This window comes from Chiloscyllium plagiosum, unplaced genomic scaffold (genome assembly GCF_037043375.1).
Source record: "Chiloscyllium plagiosum isolate Xiang-an unplaced genomic scaffold, Cpla_swu_hap1 HiC_scaffold_38, whole genome shotgun sequence".
Taxonomy (NCBI): Eukaryota; Metazoa; Chordata; class Chondrichthyes; order Orectolobiformes; family Hemiscylliidae; genus Chiloscyllium; species Chiloscyllium plagiosum.
This window is the reverse complement of record NW_028270176.1, coordinates 35,724,448-35,742,739: the sequence shown is the minus strand read 5'-3', so window position 1 is coordinate 35,742,739 and position 18,292 is coordinate 35,724,448.

Below are 18,292 nucleotides of genomic sequence, written 5' to 3'. Positions count from 1 at the left end.
CTCGGAGCACCGTGCACAGTTCCAGTCTCCGTATCCCTCAGTTCGACCCACACTCGGAGCACCGTGCACAGTTCCAGTCTCCAAATCCCTCAGTTCGAACCACACTCGGACACCGTGCACAGTTCCGGTCTCCGTATCCCTCAGTTAGACCCACACTCGGAGCACCGTGCACAGTTTCAGTCTCCGTATCCCTCAGTCAGACCCACAGTTGCAGCACAGTGCACAGTTCCAGTCTCCGTATCCCTCAGTTAGACCCACACTCGGAGCAGTGTGCACAGTTCCAGTCTCCGTATCTCTCAGTCAGACCCACACTCGGAGCACTGTGCACAGTTCCAGTCTCTGGAGCCCTCAGATAGACCCACACTCGGAGCACCGTACACAGTTCCAGTCACCATATTCCTCAGTTAGACCCACACTCGGAGCACTGTGCACAGTTCCAGTCTCCGTATCTCTCAGTCAGACCCACACTTGCAGCACAGTGCACAGTTCCAGTCTCCGCATCCCTCAGTTAGACCCACACTCGGAACACCATGCACAGTTCCAGTCTCTGGAGCCCTCAGATAGACCCACACTCGGAGCACCGTACACAGTTCCAGTCACCATATTCCTCAGTTAGACCCACACTCGGAGCACTGTGCACAGTTCCAGTCTCCAGACCCACATTCCGAGCACCGTTGACAGTTCCAGTCTCCATATCCCACAGTTAGACCCACACTCGGAGCACCGTGCACAGTTCCAGTCTCCGTATCCCTCAGTTCGACCCACACTCGGAGCACCGTGCACAGTTCCAGTCTCCAAATCCGTCAGTTCGACCCACACTCGGACACCGTGCACAGTTCCGGTCTCCGTATCCCTCAGCTAGACCCACACTCGGAGCACCGTGCACAGTTTCAGTCTCCGTATTCCTTAGTTAGACCCACACTCGGAGTACTGTGCACAGTTCCAGTGTCCGTATCCCTCAGTTCGACCCACACTCGGAGTACCATGCACAGTTCCAGTCTCTGGAGCCCTCAGATAGACCCACACTCGGAGCACCGTACACAGTTCCAGTCACCATATTCCTCAGTTAGACCCAAACTCGGAGCACTGTGCACAGTTCCAGTCTCCTAACCCACAGTTAGACCAACAATCGGAACACCGTTCACAGTTCCAGTCTCCGTATCCCTCAGTCCGACCCACACTCGGAGCACCGTGCTCTGTTCCAGTCTCCGTATCCCTCAGTTCGACCCACACTCGGAGCACCGTGCACAGTTCCAGTCTCCAAATCCCTCAGTTCGACCCACACTCGGAGCACCGTGCACAGTTCCGGTCTCCGTATCCCTCAGTTAGACCCACACTTGGAGCACCTTGCACAGTTCCAGTCTCCGTATCCCTCAGTCAGACCCACACTCGGAGCACAGTGCACAGTTCCAGTCTCCGTATCACTCAGTTAGACCCACACTCGGAGCATCGTGCACAGTTCCAGTCTCCGCATCCCTCAGTTAGACCCACACTCGGAGCACCGTGCACAGTTCCAGTCTCCAAATCCCTCAGTTCGACCCACACTCGGACACCGTGCACAGTCCCGGTCTCCGTATCCCTCAGTTAGACCCACACTCGGAGCACCGTGCACAGTTCCAGTCTCCGTATTCCTCTCTTAGACCCACACTCGGAGCACCGTGCTCTGTTCCAGTCTCGGCATCCCTCAGTTAGACCCACACTCGGAACACAATGCACAGTTCCAGTCTCTGGAGCCCTCAGATAGACCCACACTCGGAGCACCGTACACAGTTCCAGTCACCATATTCCTCAGTTAGACCCACACTTGGAGCACTGTGCACAGTTCCAGTCTCCTAACCCACAGTTAGACCCACACTCGGAGCACCGTTCACAGTTCCAGTCTCCGTATCCCACAGTTAGACCCACACTTGGAGCACCGTGCTCTGTTCCAGTCTCCGTATCCCTCAGTTCAACCCACACTCGGAGCACCGTGCACAGTTCCAGTCCCCAAATCCCTCAGTTCGACCCACACTCGGACACCGTGCACAGTTCCGGTCTCCGTATCCCTCAGTTAGACCCACACTTGGAGCACCGTGCACAGTTCCAGTCTCTGTATCCCTCATTCAGACCCACACTCGGAGCACCGTGCACAGTTTCAGTCTCCGCATCCATCAGTCAGACCCACACTCGGAGCACCGTGCACAGTTCCAGTCTCCGCATCCATCAGTTAGTGCCACACTCGGAGCACTGCGCACAGTTCCAGTCTCCGTATCCCTCTCTTAGACCCAAACTTGGAGCACTGTGCACAGTTTCCGTCTCCGTATCCCTCGCTTAGACCCACACTCGGAGCACTGTGCACAGTTCCAGTCTCCTATGCCACAGTTAGATCCACTCTCAGAGCACCGTGCACTGTTCCAGTCTCCAAATCCCTCAGTTAGACCCACACTCAGAGCACCGTGCTCTGTTCCAGTCACCGTATCCCTCAGTCAGACCCACACTCGGAGCACAGTGCACAGTTCCAGTCTCCTATGCCACAGTTAGATCCACTCTCGGAGCACCGTGCACTGTTCCAGTCTCCGTATCCCTCAATTAGACCCACACTCGGAGCACCGTGCACAGTTCCAGTCTCTGTATATCTCGGTTAGACCCACACTCGGAGCACCGTGCTCTGTTCCAGTCTCTGTATCCCTCCATTAGACCCACACTCGGAGCACTGTGCACAGTTCCAGTCTCCGTATTCCTCTCTTAGACCCACACTCGGAGCACCGTGCTCTGTTCCAGTCTCCGTATCCCTCAGTCAGACCCACAGTTGCAGCACAGTGCACAGTTCCAGTCTCCGCATCCCTCAGTTAGACCCACACTCGGAACACCATGCACAGTTCCAGTCTCTGGAGCCCTCAGATAGACCCACACTCGGAGCACTGTGCACAGTTCCAGTCTCCTAACCCACAGTTAGACCCACACTCGGAGCACCGTTCACAGTTCCAGTCTCCGTATCCCACAGTTAGACCCACACTTGGAGCACCGTGCTCTGTTCCAGTCTCCGTATCCCTCAGTTCAACCCACACTCGGAGCACCGTGCACAGTTCCAGTCCCCAAATCCCTCAGTTCGACCCACACTCGGACACCGTGCACAGTTCCGGTCTCCGTATCCCTCAGTTAGACCCACACTTGGAGCACCGTGCACAGTTCCAGTCTCTGTATCCCTCATTCAGACCCACACTCGGAGCACCGTGCACAGTTTCAGTCTCCGCATCCATCAGTCAGACCCACACTCGGAGCACCGTGCACAGTTCCAGTCTCCGCATCCATCAGTTAGTGCCACACTCGGAGCACTGCGCACAGTTCCAGTCTCCGTATCCCTCTCTTAGACCCAAACTTGGAGCACTGTGCACAGTTTCCGTCTCCGTATCCCTCGCTTAGACCCACACTCGGAGCACTGTGCACAGTTCCAGTCTCCTATGCCACAGTTAGATCCACTCTCAGAGCACCGTGCACTGTTCCAGTCTCCAAATCCCTCAGTTAGACCCACACTCAGAGCACCGTGCTCTGTTCCAGTCACCGTATCCCTCAGTCAGACCCACACTCGGAGCACCGTGCACAGTTCCAGTCTCCTATGCCACAGTTAGATCCACTCTCGGAGCACCGTGCACTGTTCCAGTCTCCGTATCCCTCAATTAGACCCACACTCGGAGCACCGTGCACAGTTCCAGTCTCTGTATATCTCGGTTAGACCCACACTCGGAGCACCGTGCTCTGTTCCAGTCTCTGTATCCCTCCATTAGACCCACACTCGGAGCACTGTGCACAGTTCCAGTCTCCGTATTCCTCTCTTAGACCCACACTCGGAGCACCGTGCTCTGTTCCAGTCTCCGTATCCCTCAGTCAGACCCACAGTTGCAGCACAGTGCACAGTTCCAGTCACCGCATCCCTCAGTTAGACCCACACTCGGAACACCATGCACAGTTCCAGTCTCTGGAGCCCTCAGATAGACCCACACTCGGAGCACCGTACACAGTTCCAGTCTCCGTATCCCTCAGTCAGACCCACACTTGCAGCACAGTGCACAGTTCCAGTCACCGCATCCCTCAGTTAGACCCACACTCGGAACACCATGCACAGTTCCAGTCTCTGGAGCCCTCAGATAGACCCACACTCGGAGCACCGTACACAGTTCCAGTCACCATATTCCTCAGTTAGACCCACACTCGGAGCACTGTGCACAGTTCCAGTCTCCAGACCCACATTCCGAGCACCGTTGACAGTTCCAGTCTCCATATCCCACAGTTAGACCCACACTCGGAGCACCGTGCACAGTTCCAGTCTCCGTATCCCTCAGTTCGACCCACACTCGGAGCACCGTGCACAGTTCCAGTCTCCAAATCCCTCAGTTCGACCCACACTCGGACACCGTGCACAGTTCCGGTCTCCGTATCCCTCAGTTAGACCCACACTCGGAACACTGTGCACAGTTTCAGTCTCCGTATCCCTCAGTCAGACCCACAGTTGCAGCACAGTGCACAGTTCCAGTCTCCGCATCCCTCAGTTAGACCCACACTCGGAACACCATGCACAGTTCCAGTCTCTGGAGCCCTCAGATAGACCCACACTCGGAGCACCGTACACAGTTCCAGTCACCATATTCCTCAGTTAGACCCACACTCGGAGCACAGTGCACAGTTCCAGTCTCCGCATCCCTCAGTTAGACCCACACTCGGAACACCATGCACAGTTCCAGTCTCTGGAGCCCTCAGATAGACCCACACTCGGAGCACCGTACACAGTTCCAGTCACCATATTCCTCAGTTAGACCCACACTCGGAGCACTGTGCACAGTTCCAGTCTCCAGACCCACATTCCGAGCACCGTTGACAGTTCCAGTCTCCATATCCCACAGTTAGACCCACACTCGGAGCACCGTGCACAGTTCCAGTCTCCGTATCCCTCAGTTCGACCCACACTCGGAGCACCGTGCACAGTTCCAGTCTACAAATCCCTCAGTTCGACCCACACTCGGACACCGTGCACAGTTCCGGTCTCCGTATCCCTCAGTTAGACCCACACTCGGAGCACCGTGCTCTGTTCCAGTCTCCGTATCTCTCAGTCAGACCCACACTTGCAGCACAGTGCACAGTTCCAGTCTCCGCATCCCTCAGTTAGACCCACACTCGGAACACCATGCACAGTTCCAGTCTCTGGAGATCTCAGATAGACCCACACTCGGAGCACCGTACACAATTCCAGTCACCATATTCCTCAGTTAGACCCACACTCGGAGCACTGTGCACAGTTCCAGTCTCCAGACCCACATTCCGAGCATCGTTGACAGTTCCAGTCTCCATATCCCACAGTTAGACCCACACTCGGAGCACCGTGCACAGTTCCAGTCTCCGTATCCCTCAGTTCGACCCACACTCGGAGCACCGTGCACAGTTCCAGTCTCCAAATCCCTCAGTTCGACCCACACTCGGACACTGTGCACAGTTCCGGTCTCCGTATCCCTCAGCTAGACCCACACTCGGAGCACCGTGCACAGTTTCAGTCTCCGTATTCCTTAGTTAGACCCACACTCGGAGTACTGTGCACAGTTCCAGTGTCCGTATCCCTCAGTTAGACCCACACTCGGAGCACCGTGCACAGTTTCAGTCTCCGTATTCCTTAGTTAGACCCACACTCGGAGTACTGTGCACAGTTCCGGTCTCCGTATCCCTCAGCTAGACCCACACTCGGAGCACCGTGCACAGTTTCAGTCTCCGTATCCCTCAGTTAGACCCACACTCGGAGCACCGTGCACAGTTCCAGTCTCCGTATTCCTCAGTTAGACCCACACTCGGAGCACCGTGCACAGTTCCAGTCTCTGGAGCCCTCAGATAGACCCACACTCGGAGCACCGTGCACAGTTCCAGTCTCCTATGCCACAGTTAGATCCACTCTCGGAGCACCGTGCACTGTTCCAGTCTCCGTATCCCTCAATTAGACCCACACTCGGAGCACCGTGCACAGTTCCAGTCTCTGTATATCTCGGTTAGACCCACACTCGGAGCACCGTGCTCTGTTCCAGTCTCTGTATCCCTCCATTAGACCCACACTCGGAGCACTGTGCACAGTTCCAGTCTCCGTATTCCTCTCTTAGACCCACACTCGGAGTACCGTGCTCTGTTCCAGTCTCCGTATCCCTCAGTCAGACCCACAGTTGCAGCACAGTGCACAGTTCCAGTCACCGCATCCCTCAGTTAGACCCACACTCGGAACACCATGCACAGTTCCAGTCTCTGGAGCCCTCAGATAGACCCACACTCGGAGCACCGTACACAGTTCCAGTCTCCGTATCCCTCAGTCAGACCCACACTTGCAGCACAGTGCACAGTTCCAGTCACCGCATCCCTCAGTTAGACCCACACTCGGAACACCATGCACAGTTCCAGTCTCTGGAGCCCTCAGATAGACCCACACTCGGAGCACCGTACACAGTTCCAGTCACCATATTCCTCAGTTAGACCCACACTCGGAGCACTGTGCACAGTTCCAGTCTCCAGACCCACATTCCGAGCACCGTTGACAGTTCCAGTCTCCATATCCCACAGTTAGACCCACACTCGGAGCACCGTGCACAGTTCCAGTCTCCGTATCCCTCAGTTCGACCCACACTCGGAGCACCGTGCACAGTTCCAGTCTCCAAATCCCTCAGTTCGACCCACACTCGGACACCGTGCACAGTTCCGGTCTCCGTATCCCTCAGTTAGACCCACACTCGGAGCACCGTGCACAGTTCCAGTCTCCAAATCCCTCAGTTAGACCCACACTCGGAACACTGTGCACAGTTCCAGTCTCCGCATCCCTCAGTTAGACCCACACTCGGAACACCATGCACAGTTCCAGTCTCTGGAGCCCTCAGATAGACCCACACTCGGAGCACCGTACACAGTTCCAGTCACCATATTCCTCAGTTAGACCCACACTCGGAGCACAGTGCACAGTTCCAGTCTCCGCATCCCTCAGTTAGACCCACACTCGGAACACCATGCACAGTTCCAGTCTCTGGAGCCCTCAGATAGACCCACACTCGGAGCACCGTACACAGTTCCAGTCACCATATTCCTCAGTTAGACCCACACTCGGAGCACTGTGCACAGTTCCAGTCTCCAGACCCACATTCCGAGCACCGTTGACAGTTCCAGTCTCCATATCCCACAGTTAGACCCACACTCGGAGCACCGTGCACAGTTCCAGTCTCCGTATCCCTCAGTTCGACCCACACTCGGAGCACCGTGCACAGTTCCAGTCTACAAATCCCTCAGTTCGACCCACACTCGGACACCGTGCACAGTTCCGGTCTCCGTATCCCTCAGTTAGACCCACACTCGGAGCACCGTGCTCTGTTCCAGTCTCCGTATCTCTCAGTCAGACCCACACTTGCAGCACAGTGCACAGTTCCAGTCTCCGCATCCCTCAGTTAGACCCACACTCGGAACACCATGCACAGTTCCAGTCTCTGGAGATCTCAGATAGACCCACACTCGGAGCACCGTACACAATTCCAGTCACCATATTCCTCAGTTAGACCCACACTCGGAGCACTGTGCACAGTTCCAGTCTCCAGACCCACATTCCGAGCATCGTTGACAGTTCCAGTCTCCATATCCCACAGTTAGACCCACACTCGGAGCACCGTGCACAGTTCCAGTCTCCGTATCCCTCAGTTCGACCCACACTCGGAGCACCGTGCACAGTTCCAGTCTCCAAATCCCTCAGTTCGACCCACACTCGGACACCGTGCACAGTTCCGGTCTCCGTATCCCTCAGCTAGACCCACACTCGGAGCACCGTGCACAGTTTCAGTCTCCGTATTCCTTAGTTAGACCCACACTCGGAGTACTGTGCACAGTTCCAGTGTCCGTATCCCTCAGTTAGACCCACACTCGGAGTACCATGCACAGTTCCAGTCTCTGGAGCCCTCAGATAGACCCACACTCGGAGCACCGTACACAGTTCCAGTCACCATATTCCTCAGTTAGACCCACACTCGGAGCACTGTGCACAGTTCCAGTCTCCTAACCCACAGTTAGACCAACAATCGGAACACCGTTCACAGTTCCAGTCTCCGTATCCCACAGTTAGACCCACACTCGGAGCACCGTGCTCTGTTCCAGTCTCCGTATCCCTCAGTTCGACCCACACTCGGAGCACCGTGCACAGTTCCAGTCTCCAAATCCCTCAGTTCGACCCACACTCGGAGCACCGTGCACAGTTCCATTCTCTGGAGCCCTCAGATAGACCCACACTCGGAGCACCGTACACAGTTCCAGTCACCATATTCCTCAGTTAGACCCACACTCGGAGCACTGTGCACAGTTCCAGTCTCCAGACCCACATTCCGAGCACCGTTGACAGTTCCAGTCTCCATATCCCACAGTTAGACCCACACTCGGAGCACCGTGCACAGTTCCAGTCTACAAATCCCTCAGTTCGACCCACACTCGGACACCGTGCACAGTTCCGGTCTCCGTATCCCTCAGTTAGACCCACACTCGGAGCACCGTGCTCTGTTCCAGTCTCCGTATCTCTCAGTCAGACCCACACTTGCAGCACAGTGCACAGTTCCAGTCTCCGCATCCCTCAGTTAGACCCACACTCGGAACACCATGCACAGTTCCAGTCTCTGGAGATCTCAGGTAGACCCACACTCGGAGCACCGTACACAATTCCAGTCACCATATTCCTCAGTTAGACCCACACTCGGAGCACTGTGCACAGTTCCAGTCTCCAGACCCACATTCCGAGCATCGTTGACAGTTCCAGTCTCCATATCCCACAGTTAGACCCACACTCGGAGCACCGTGCACAGTTCCAGTCTCCGTATCCCTCAGTTCGACCCACACTCGGAGCACCGTGCACAGTTCCAGTCTCCAAATCCCTCAGTTCGACCCACACTCGGACACCGTGCACAGTTCCGGTCTCCGTATCCCTCAGCTAGACCCACACTCGGAGCACCGTGCACAGTTTCAGTCTCCGTATTCCTTAGTTAGACCCACACTCGGAGTACTGTGCACAGTTCCAGTGTCCGTATCCCTCAGTTAGACCCACACTCGGAGTACCATGCACAGTTCCAGTCTCTGGAGCCCTCAGATAGACCCACACTCGGAGCACCGTACACAGTTCCAGTCACCATATTCCTCAGTTAGACCCACACTCGGAGCACTGTGCACAGTTCCAGTCTCCTAACCCACAGTTAGACCAACAATCGGAACACCGTTCACAGTTCCAGTCTCCGTATCCCACAGTTAGACCCACACTCGGAGCACCGTGCTCTGTTCCAGTCTCCGTATCCCTCAGTTCGACCCACACTCGGAGCACCGTGCACAGTTCCAGTCTCCAAATCCCTCAGTTCGACCCACACTCGGAGCACCGTGCACAGTTCCATTCTCTGGAGCCCTCAGATAGACCCACACTCGGAGCACCGTACACAGTTCCAGTCACCATATTCCTCAGTTAGACCCACACTCGGAGCACTGTGCACAGTTCCAGTCTCCAGACCCACATTCCGAGCACCGTTGACAGTTCCAGTCTCCATATCCCACAGTTAGACCCACACTCGGAGCACCGTGCACAGTTCCAGTCTCCGTATCCCTCAGTTCGACCCACACTCGGAGCACCGTGCACAGTTCCAGTCTCCAAATCCCTCAGTTCGACCCACACTCGGACACCGTGCACAGTTCCGGTCTCCGTATCCCTCAGTTAGACCCACACTCGGAGCACTGTGCACAGTTTCAGTCTCCGTATCCCTCAGTCAGACCCACAGTTGCAGCACAGTGCACAGTTCCAGTCTCTGGAGCCCTCAAATAGACCCACACTCGGAGCACCGTACACAGTTCCAGTCACCATATTCCTCAGTTAGACCCACACTCGGAGCACTGTGCACAGTTCCAGTCTCTGGAGCCCTCAGATAGACCCACACTCGGAGCACCGTACACAGTTCCAGTCTCCGTATCTCTCAGTCAGACCCACACTCGGAGCACTGTGCACAGTTCCAGTCTCTGGAGCCCTCAGATAGACCCACACTCGGAGCACCGTACACAGTTCCAGTCACCATATTCCTCAGTTAGACCCACACTCGGAGCACAGTGCACAGTTCCAGTCTCCGCATCCCTCAGTTAGACCCACACTCGGAACACCATGCACAGTTCCAGTCTCTGGAGCCCTCAGATAGACCCACACTCGGAGCACCGTACACAGTTCCAGTCACCATATTCCTCAGTTAGACCCACACTCGGAGCACTGTGCACAGTTCCAGTCTCCAAATCCCTCAGTTCGACCCACACTCGGACACCGTGCACAGTTCCGGTCTCCGTATCCCTCAGTTAGACCCACACTCGGAGCACCGTGCACAGTTTCAGTCTCCGTATTCCTTAGTTAGACCCACACTCGGAGCACTGTGCACAGTTCCAGTGTCCGTATCCCTCAGTTAGACCCACACTCGGAGCACCATGCACAGTTCCAGTCTCTGGAGCCCTCCGATAGACCCACACTCGGAGCACCGTACACAGTTCCAGTCACCATATTCCTCAGTTAGACCCACACTCGGAGCACTGTGCACAGTTCCAGTCTCCGTATCTCTCAGTCAGACCCACACTTGCAGCACAGTGCACAGTTCCAGTCTCCGCATCCCTCAGTTAGACCCACACTCGGAACACCATGCACAGTTCCAGTCTCTGGAGCCCTCAGATAGACCCACACTCGGAGCACCGTACACAGTTCCAGTCACCATATTCCTCAGTTAGACCCACACTCGGAGCACTGTGCACAGTTCCAGTCTCCAGACCCACATTCCGAGCATCGTTGACAGTTCCAGTCTCCATATCCCACAGTTAGACCCACACTCGGAGCACCGTGCACAGTTCCAGTCTCCGTATCCCTCAGTTCGACCCACACTCGGAGCACCGTGCACAGTTCCAGTCTCCAAATACCTCAGTTCGACCCACACTCGGACACCGTGCACAGTTCCGGTCTCCGCATCCATCAGTTAGTGCCACACTCGGAGCACCGTGCACAGTTTCAGTCTCCGCATCCATCAGTCAGACCCACACTCGGAGCACTGTGCACAGTTCCAGTCTCCTATGCCACAGTTAGATCCACTCTCAGAGCACCGTGCACTGTTCCAGTCTCCAAATCCCTCAGTTAGACCCACACTCAGAGCACCGTGCTCTGTTCCAGTCACCGTATCCCTCAGTCAGACCCACACTCGGAGCACCGTGCACAGTTCCAGTCTCCTATACCACAGTTAGATCCACTCTCGGAGCACCGTGCACTGTTCCAGTCTCCGTATCCCTCAATTAGAGCCACACTCGGAGCACCGTGCACAGTTCCAGTCTCTGTATATCTCGGTTAGACCCACACTCGGAGCACCGTGCTCTGTTCCAGTCTCCGTATCCCACAGTTAGACCCACACTCGGAGCACCGTGCACAGTTCCAGTCTCCGTATCCCTCTCTTAGACCCACACTCGGAGCACCGTGCTCTGTTCCAGTCACCGTATCCCTCAGTCAGACCCACACTCGGAGCACCGTGCACAGTTCCAGTCTCCTATGCCACAGTTAGATCCACTCTCGGAGCACCGTGCACTGTTCCAGTCTCCGTATCCCTCAATTAGACCCACACTCGGAGCACCGTGCACAGTTCCAGTGTCCGTATCCCTCAGTTAGACCCACACTCGGAGCACCATGCACAGTTCCAGTCTCTGGAGCCCTCCGATAGACCCACACTCGGAGCACCGTACACAGTTCCAGTCACCATATTCCTCAGTTAGACCCACACTCGGAGCACCGTGCACAGTTCCAGTCTCCGTATCCCTCAGTTAGACCCACACTCGGAGCACCGTGCACAGTTCCAGTCTCCGCATCCCTCAGTTAGACCCACACTCGGAACACCATGCACAGTTCCAGTCTCTGGAGATCTCAGATAGACCCACACTCGGAGCACCGTACACAATTCCAGTCACCATATTCCTCAGTTAGACCCACACCCGGAGCACTGTGCACAGTTCCAGTCTCCAGACCCACATTCCGAGCATCGTTGACAGTTCCAGTCTCCATATCCCACAGTTAGACCCACACTCGGAGCACCGTGCACAGTTCCAGTCTCCGTATCCCTCAGTTCGACCCACACTCGGAGCACCGTGCACAGTTCCAGTCTCCAAATCCCTCAGTTCGACCCACACTCGGAGCACCGTGCACAGTTCCATTCTCTGGAGCCCTCAGATAGACCCACACTCGGAGCACCGTACACAGTTCCAGTCACCATATTCCTCAGTTAGACCCACACTCGGAGCACTGTGCACAGTTCCAGTCTCCAGACCCACATTCCGAGCACCGTTGACATTTCCAGTCTCCATATCCCACAGTTAGACCCACACTCGGAGCACCGTGCACAGTTCCAGTCTCCGTATCCCTCAGTTCGACCCACACTCGGAGCACCGTGCACAGTTCCAGTCTCCAAATCCCTCAGTTCGACCCACACTCGGACACCGTGCACAGTTCCGGTCTCCGTATCCCTCAGTTAGACCCACACTCGGAGCACTGTGCACAGTTTCAGTCTCCGTATCCCTCAGTCAGACCCACAGTTGCAGCACAGTGCACAGTTCCAGTCTCCGTATCTCTCAGTCAGACCCACACTCGGAGCACTGTGCACAGTTCCAGTCTCTGGAGCCCTCAGATAGACCCACACTCGGAGCACCGTACACAGTTCCAGTCACCATATTCCTCAGTTAGACCCACACTCGGAGCACAGTGCACAGTTCCAGTCTCCGCATCCCTCAGTTAGACCCACACTCGGAACACCATGCACAGTTCCAGTCTCTGGAGCCCTCAGATAGACCCACACTCGGAGCACCGTACACAGTTCCAGTCACCATATTCCTCAGTTAGACCCACACTCGGAGCACCGTGCACAGTTCCAGTCTCCAGACCCACATTCCGAGCACCGTTGACAGTTCCAGTCTCCATATCCCACAGTTAGACCCACACTCGGAGCACCGTGCACAGTTCCAGTCTCCGTATCCCTCAGTTCGACCCACACTCGGAGCACCGTGCACTGTTCCAGTCTACAAATCCCTCAGTTCGACCCACACTCGGACACCGTGCACAGTTCCGGTCTCCGTATCCCTCAGTTAGACCCACACTCGGAGCACCGTGCACAGTTTCAGTCTCCGTATTCCTTAGTTAGACCCACACTCGGAGTACTGTGCACAGTTCCAGTGTCCGTATCCCTCAGTTAGACCCACACTCGGAGCACCATGCACAGTTCCAGTATCTGGAGCCCTCCGATAGACCCACACTCGGAGCACCGTACACAGTTCCAGTCACCATATTCCTCAGTTAGACCCACACTCGGAGCACTGTGCACAGTTCCAGTCTCCAGACCCACATTCCGAGCATCGTTGACAGTTCCAGTCTCCATATCCCACAGTTAGACCCACACTCGGAGCACCGTGCACAGTTCCAGTCTCCGTTTCCCTCAGTTCGACCCACACTCGGAGCACCGTGCACAGTTCCAGTCTCCAAATCCCTCAGTTCGACCCACACTCGGACACCGTGCACAGTTCCGGTCTCCGTATCCCTCAGCTAGACCCACACTCGGAGCACCGTGCACAGTTCCAGTCTCCGTATCCCTCAGTAAGTCCCACACTCGGAGCACCGTGCACAGTTCCAGTCTCTATATCCATCAGTTAGATCCACAATCGGAGCACTGCGCACAGTTCCAGTCTCCACATCCCTCAGACAGACCCACACTCGGAGCACCGTACAGAGTTTCAGTCACCATATTCCTCAGTTAGACCCACACTCGGAGCACCGTGCACAGTTTCAGTCTCCGTATCCCTCAGTCAGACCCACACCCGGAGCACCATGCACAGTTCCAGTCTGTGTATCCCTCCATTAGATCCACACTCGGAGCACCGTGGACAGTTCCAGTCTCTGTATCCCTCAGTCAGACCCACACTCGGAGCACTGTGCACAGTTCCAGTCTCTGTATCCCTCAGTCAGACCCACACTCGGAGCACTGTGCACAGTTCCAGTCTCCGTATCCCTCAGTTCGACCCACACTCGGAGCACCGTGCACAGTTCCAGTACCCGTATCCCTCAGTTAGACCCACACCCGGAGCACCGTGCACAGTTCCAGTCTCCTATGCCACAGTTAGATCCACACTTGGAGCACCGTGCACAGTTCCAGTCTCCGTATCCCTCAGTTAGACCCACACTCGGAGTACCATGCACAGTTCCAGTCTCTGGAGCCCTCAGATAGACCCACACTCGGAGCACCGTACACAGTTCCAGTCACCATATTCCTCAGTTAGACCCACACTCGGTGCACTGTGCACAGTTCCAGTCTCCGTATCTCTCAGTCAGACCCACACTTGCAGCACAGTGCACAGTTCCAGTCTCCGCATCCCTCAGTTAGACCCACACTCGGAACACCATGCACAGTTCCAGTCTCTGGAGCCCTCAGATAGACCCACACTCGGAGCACCGTACACAGTTCCAGTCACCATATTCCTCAGTTAGACCCACACTCGGAGCACTGTGCACAGTTCCAGTCTCCTAACCCACAGTTAGACCAACAATCGGAACACCGTTCACAGTTCCAGTCTCCGTATCCCACAGTTAGACCCACACTCGGAGCACCGTGCTCTGTTCCAGTCTCCGTATCCCTCAGTTCGACCCACACTCGGAGCACCGTGCACAGTTCCAGTCTCCAAATCCCTCAGTCCGACCCACACTCGGAGCACCGTGCACAGTTCCGGTCTCCGTATCCCTCAGTTAGACCCACACTTGGAGCACCGTGCACAGTTCCAGTCTCCGTATCCCTCAGTCAGACCCACACTCGGAGCACAGTGCACAGTTCCAGTCTCCGTATCACTCAGTTAGACCCACACTCGGAGCACCGTGCACAGTTCCAGTCTCCGTATCCCTCCGTTAGGACCACACTCGGAGCACCGTGCACAGTTCCAGTCTCCGTATCCCTCAGTAAGTCCCACACTCGGAGCACCGTGCACAGTTCCATTCTCCAAATCCATCAGTTAGAGCCACACTCGGAGCACTGCGCACAGTTCCAGTCTCCACATCCCTCAGACAGACCCACACTCGGAGCACCGTACACAGTTCCAGTCACCATATTCCTCAGTTAGACCCACACTCGGAGCACCGTGCACAGTTTCAGTCTCCGTATCCCTCAGTCAGACCCACACCCGGAGCACCATGCACAGTTCCAGTCTGTGTATCCCTCCATTAGATCCACACTCGGAGCACCGTGCACAGTTCCAGTCTCCGTATCCATCAGTTCGACCCACACTCGGAGCACCTTGCACAGTTCCAGTCTCTGTATCCCTCAGTCAGTCCCACACTCGGAGCACTGTGCACAGTTCCAGTCTCTGTATCCCTCAGTCAGACCCACACTCGGAGCACTGTGCACAGTTCCAGTCTCCGTATCCCTCAGTTAGACCCACACTCGGAGCACCGTGCACAGTTCCAGTCTCCGTATCCCTCAGTTAGACCCACACTCGAAGCACCGTGCACAGTTCCAGACTCCGTATCCCTTGCTTAGACCCACACTCGGAGCACCGAGCACAGTTCCATTCTCCAAATCCCTCAGTTAGACCCACACCCGGAGCACTGTGCACAGTTCCAGTCCCCGTATCCCTCAGTTAGACCCACACCCGGAGCACCGTGCACAGTTCCAGTCTCCTATGCCACAGTTAGATCCACACTCGGAGCACCATGCACAGTTCCAGTCTCCGTATCCCTCAGTTAGACCCACATTCGGAGTACCATGCACAGTTCCAGTCTCTGGAGCCCTCAGATAGACCCACACTCGGAGCACCGTACACAGTTCCAGTCACCATATTCCTCAGTTAGACCCAAACTCGGAGCACTGTGCACAGTTCCAGTCTCCGTATCCTTCCATTAGACCCACACTCGGAGCACAATGCACAGTTCCAGTCTCCGCATCCCTCAGTTAGACCCACACATGGAGCACCGTGCACTGTTCCAGTCTCCGTATCCCTCAATTAGACCCACACTCGTGGCACCGTGCACAGTTCCAGTCTCTGTATATCTCGGTTAGACCCACACTCGGAGCACCGTGCTCAGTTCCAGTCTCCGTATCCCTCCATTAGACCCACACTCGGAGCACCATGCACAGTTCCAGTCTCCGTATCCCTCTCTTAGACCCAAACTCGGAGCACCGTGCTCTGTTCCAGTCTCCGTATCCCTCCCTTAGACCCACACTCGGAGCACTGTGCACAGTTTCCGTCTCCGTATCCCTCGCTTAGACCCACACTCGGAGCACTGTGCACAGTTCCAGTCACCGTATCCCTCAGTCAGACCCACACTCGGAGCACCGTGCACAGTTCCAGTCTCCAAATCCCTCAGTTAGACCCGTACCCGGAGCACTGTGCACAGTTCCAGTCCCCGTATCCCTCAGTTAGACCCACACTCGGAGCACCGTGCACAGTTCCAGTCCCCGTATCCCTCAGTTAGACCCACACTCGGAGCACCGTGCACAGTTCCAGTCTCTGTATCCCTCAGTTAGACCCACACTCGGAGCACTGTGCACAGTTCCAGTCTCCTATGCCACAGTTAGAACCACACTCGGAGCACCGTGCACAGTTCCAGTCTCCTATGCCACAGTTAGATCCACACTTGGACCACCGTGCACAGTTCCAGTCTCCGTATCCCTCAATTAGACCCACACTCGGAGCACCGTGCTCTGTTCCAGGCTCCGTATCCCTCCATTAGACCCACACTCGGAGCAGTGTGCACAGTTCCAGTCTCCGCATCCCTCAGTTAGACCCACACTCGGAACACCATGCACAGTTCCAGTCTCTGGAGCCCTCAGATAGACCCACACTCGGAGCACCGTACACAGTTCCAGTCACCATATTCCTCAGTTAGACACACACTCGGAGCACTGTGCACTGTTCCAGTCTCCCAACCCACAGTTAGAACAACACTCGGAACACCGTTCACAGTTCCAGTCTCCGTATCCCACAGTTAGACCCACACTCGGAGCACCGTGCTCTGTTCCAGTCTCCGTATCCCTCAGTTCGACCCACACTCGGAGCACCGTGCACAGTTCCAGTCTCCAAATCCCTCAGTTCGACCCACACTCGGACACCGTGCACAGTTCCAGTCTCCGTATCCCTCAGTTAGACCCACACTTGGAGCACCGTGCACAGTTCCAGTCTCCGTATCCCTCAGTCAGACCCACACTCGGAGCACCGTGCACAGTTCCAGTCTCCGTATCCCTCCGTTAGGACCACACTCGGAGCACCGTGCACAGTTCCAGTCTCCGTATCCCTCAGTAAGTCCCACTCTCGGAGCACCGTGCACAGTTCCAGTCTCCATATCGATCAGTTAGAGCCACACTCGGAGCACTGCGACAGTTCCAGTCTCCGCATCCCTCCGACAGTCCCACACTCGGAGCACCGTGCACAGTTCCAGTCTCTGTATCCCTCCATTAGATCCACACTCGGAGCACCGTGCACAGTTCCAGTCTCCGTATCCATCAGTTCGACCCACACTCGGAGCACCTTGCACAGTTCCAGTCTCTGTATCCCTCAGTCAGACCCACACTCGGAGCACTGTGCACAGTTCCAGTGTCTGTATCCCTCAGTCAGACCCACACTCGGAGCACTGTGCACAGTTCCAGTCTCCGTATCCCTCAGTTAGACCCACACTCGGAGCACCGTGCACAGTTCCAGTCTCCGTATCCATCAGTTCGACCCACACTCGGAGCACCTTGCACAGTTCCAGTCTCTGTATCCCTCAGTCAGACCCACACTCGGAGCACTGTGCACAGTTCCAGTGTCTGTATCCCTCAGTCAGACCCACACTCGGAGCACTGTGCACAGTTCCAGTCTCCGTATCCCTCAGTTAGACCCACACTCAGAGCACCGTGCACAGTTCCAGTCTCCGTATCCCTCAGTCAGACCCACACTCGAAGCACCGTGCACAGTTCCAGACTCCGTATCCCTTGCTTAGACCCACACTCGGAGCACCGAGCACAGTTCCAGACTCCGTATCCCTTGCTTAGACCCACACTCGGAGCACCGTGCACAGTTCCAGTCTCCGTATCCCTCAGTCAGACCCACACTCGAAGCACCGTGCACAGTTCCAGACTCCGTATCCCTTGCTTAGACCCACTCTCGGAGCACCGTGCACAGTTCCAGTCTCCGTATCCATCAGTTCGACCCACACTCGGAGCACCTTGCACAGTTCCAGTCTCTGTATCCCTCAGTCAGACCCACACTCGGAGCACTGTGC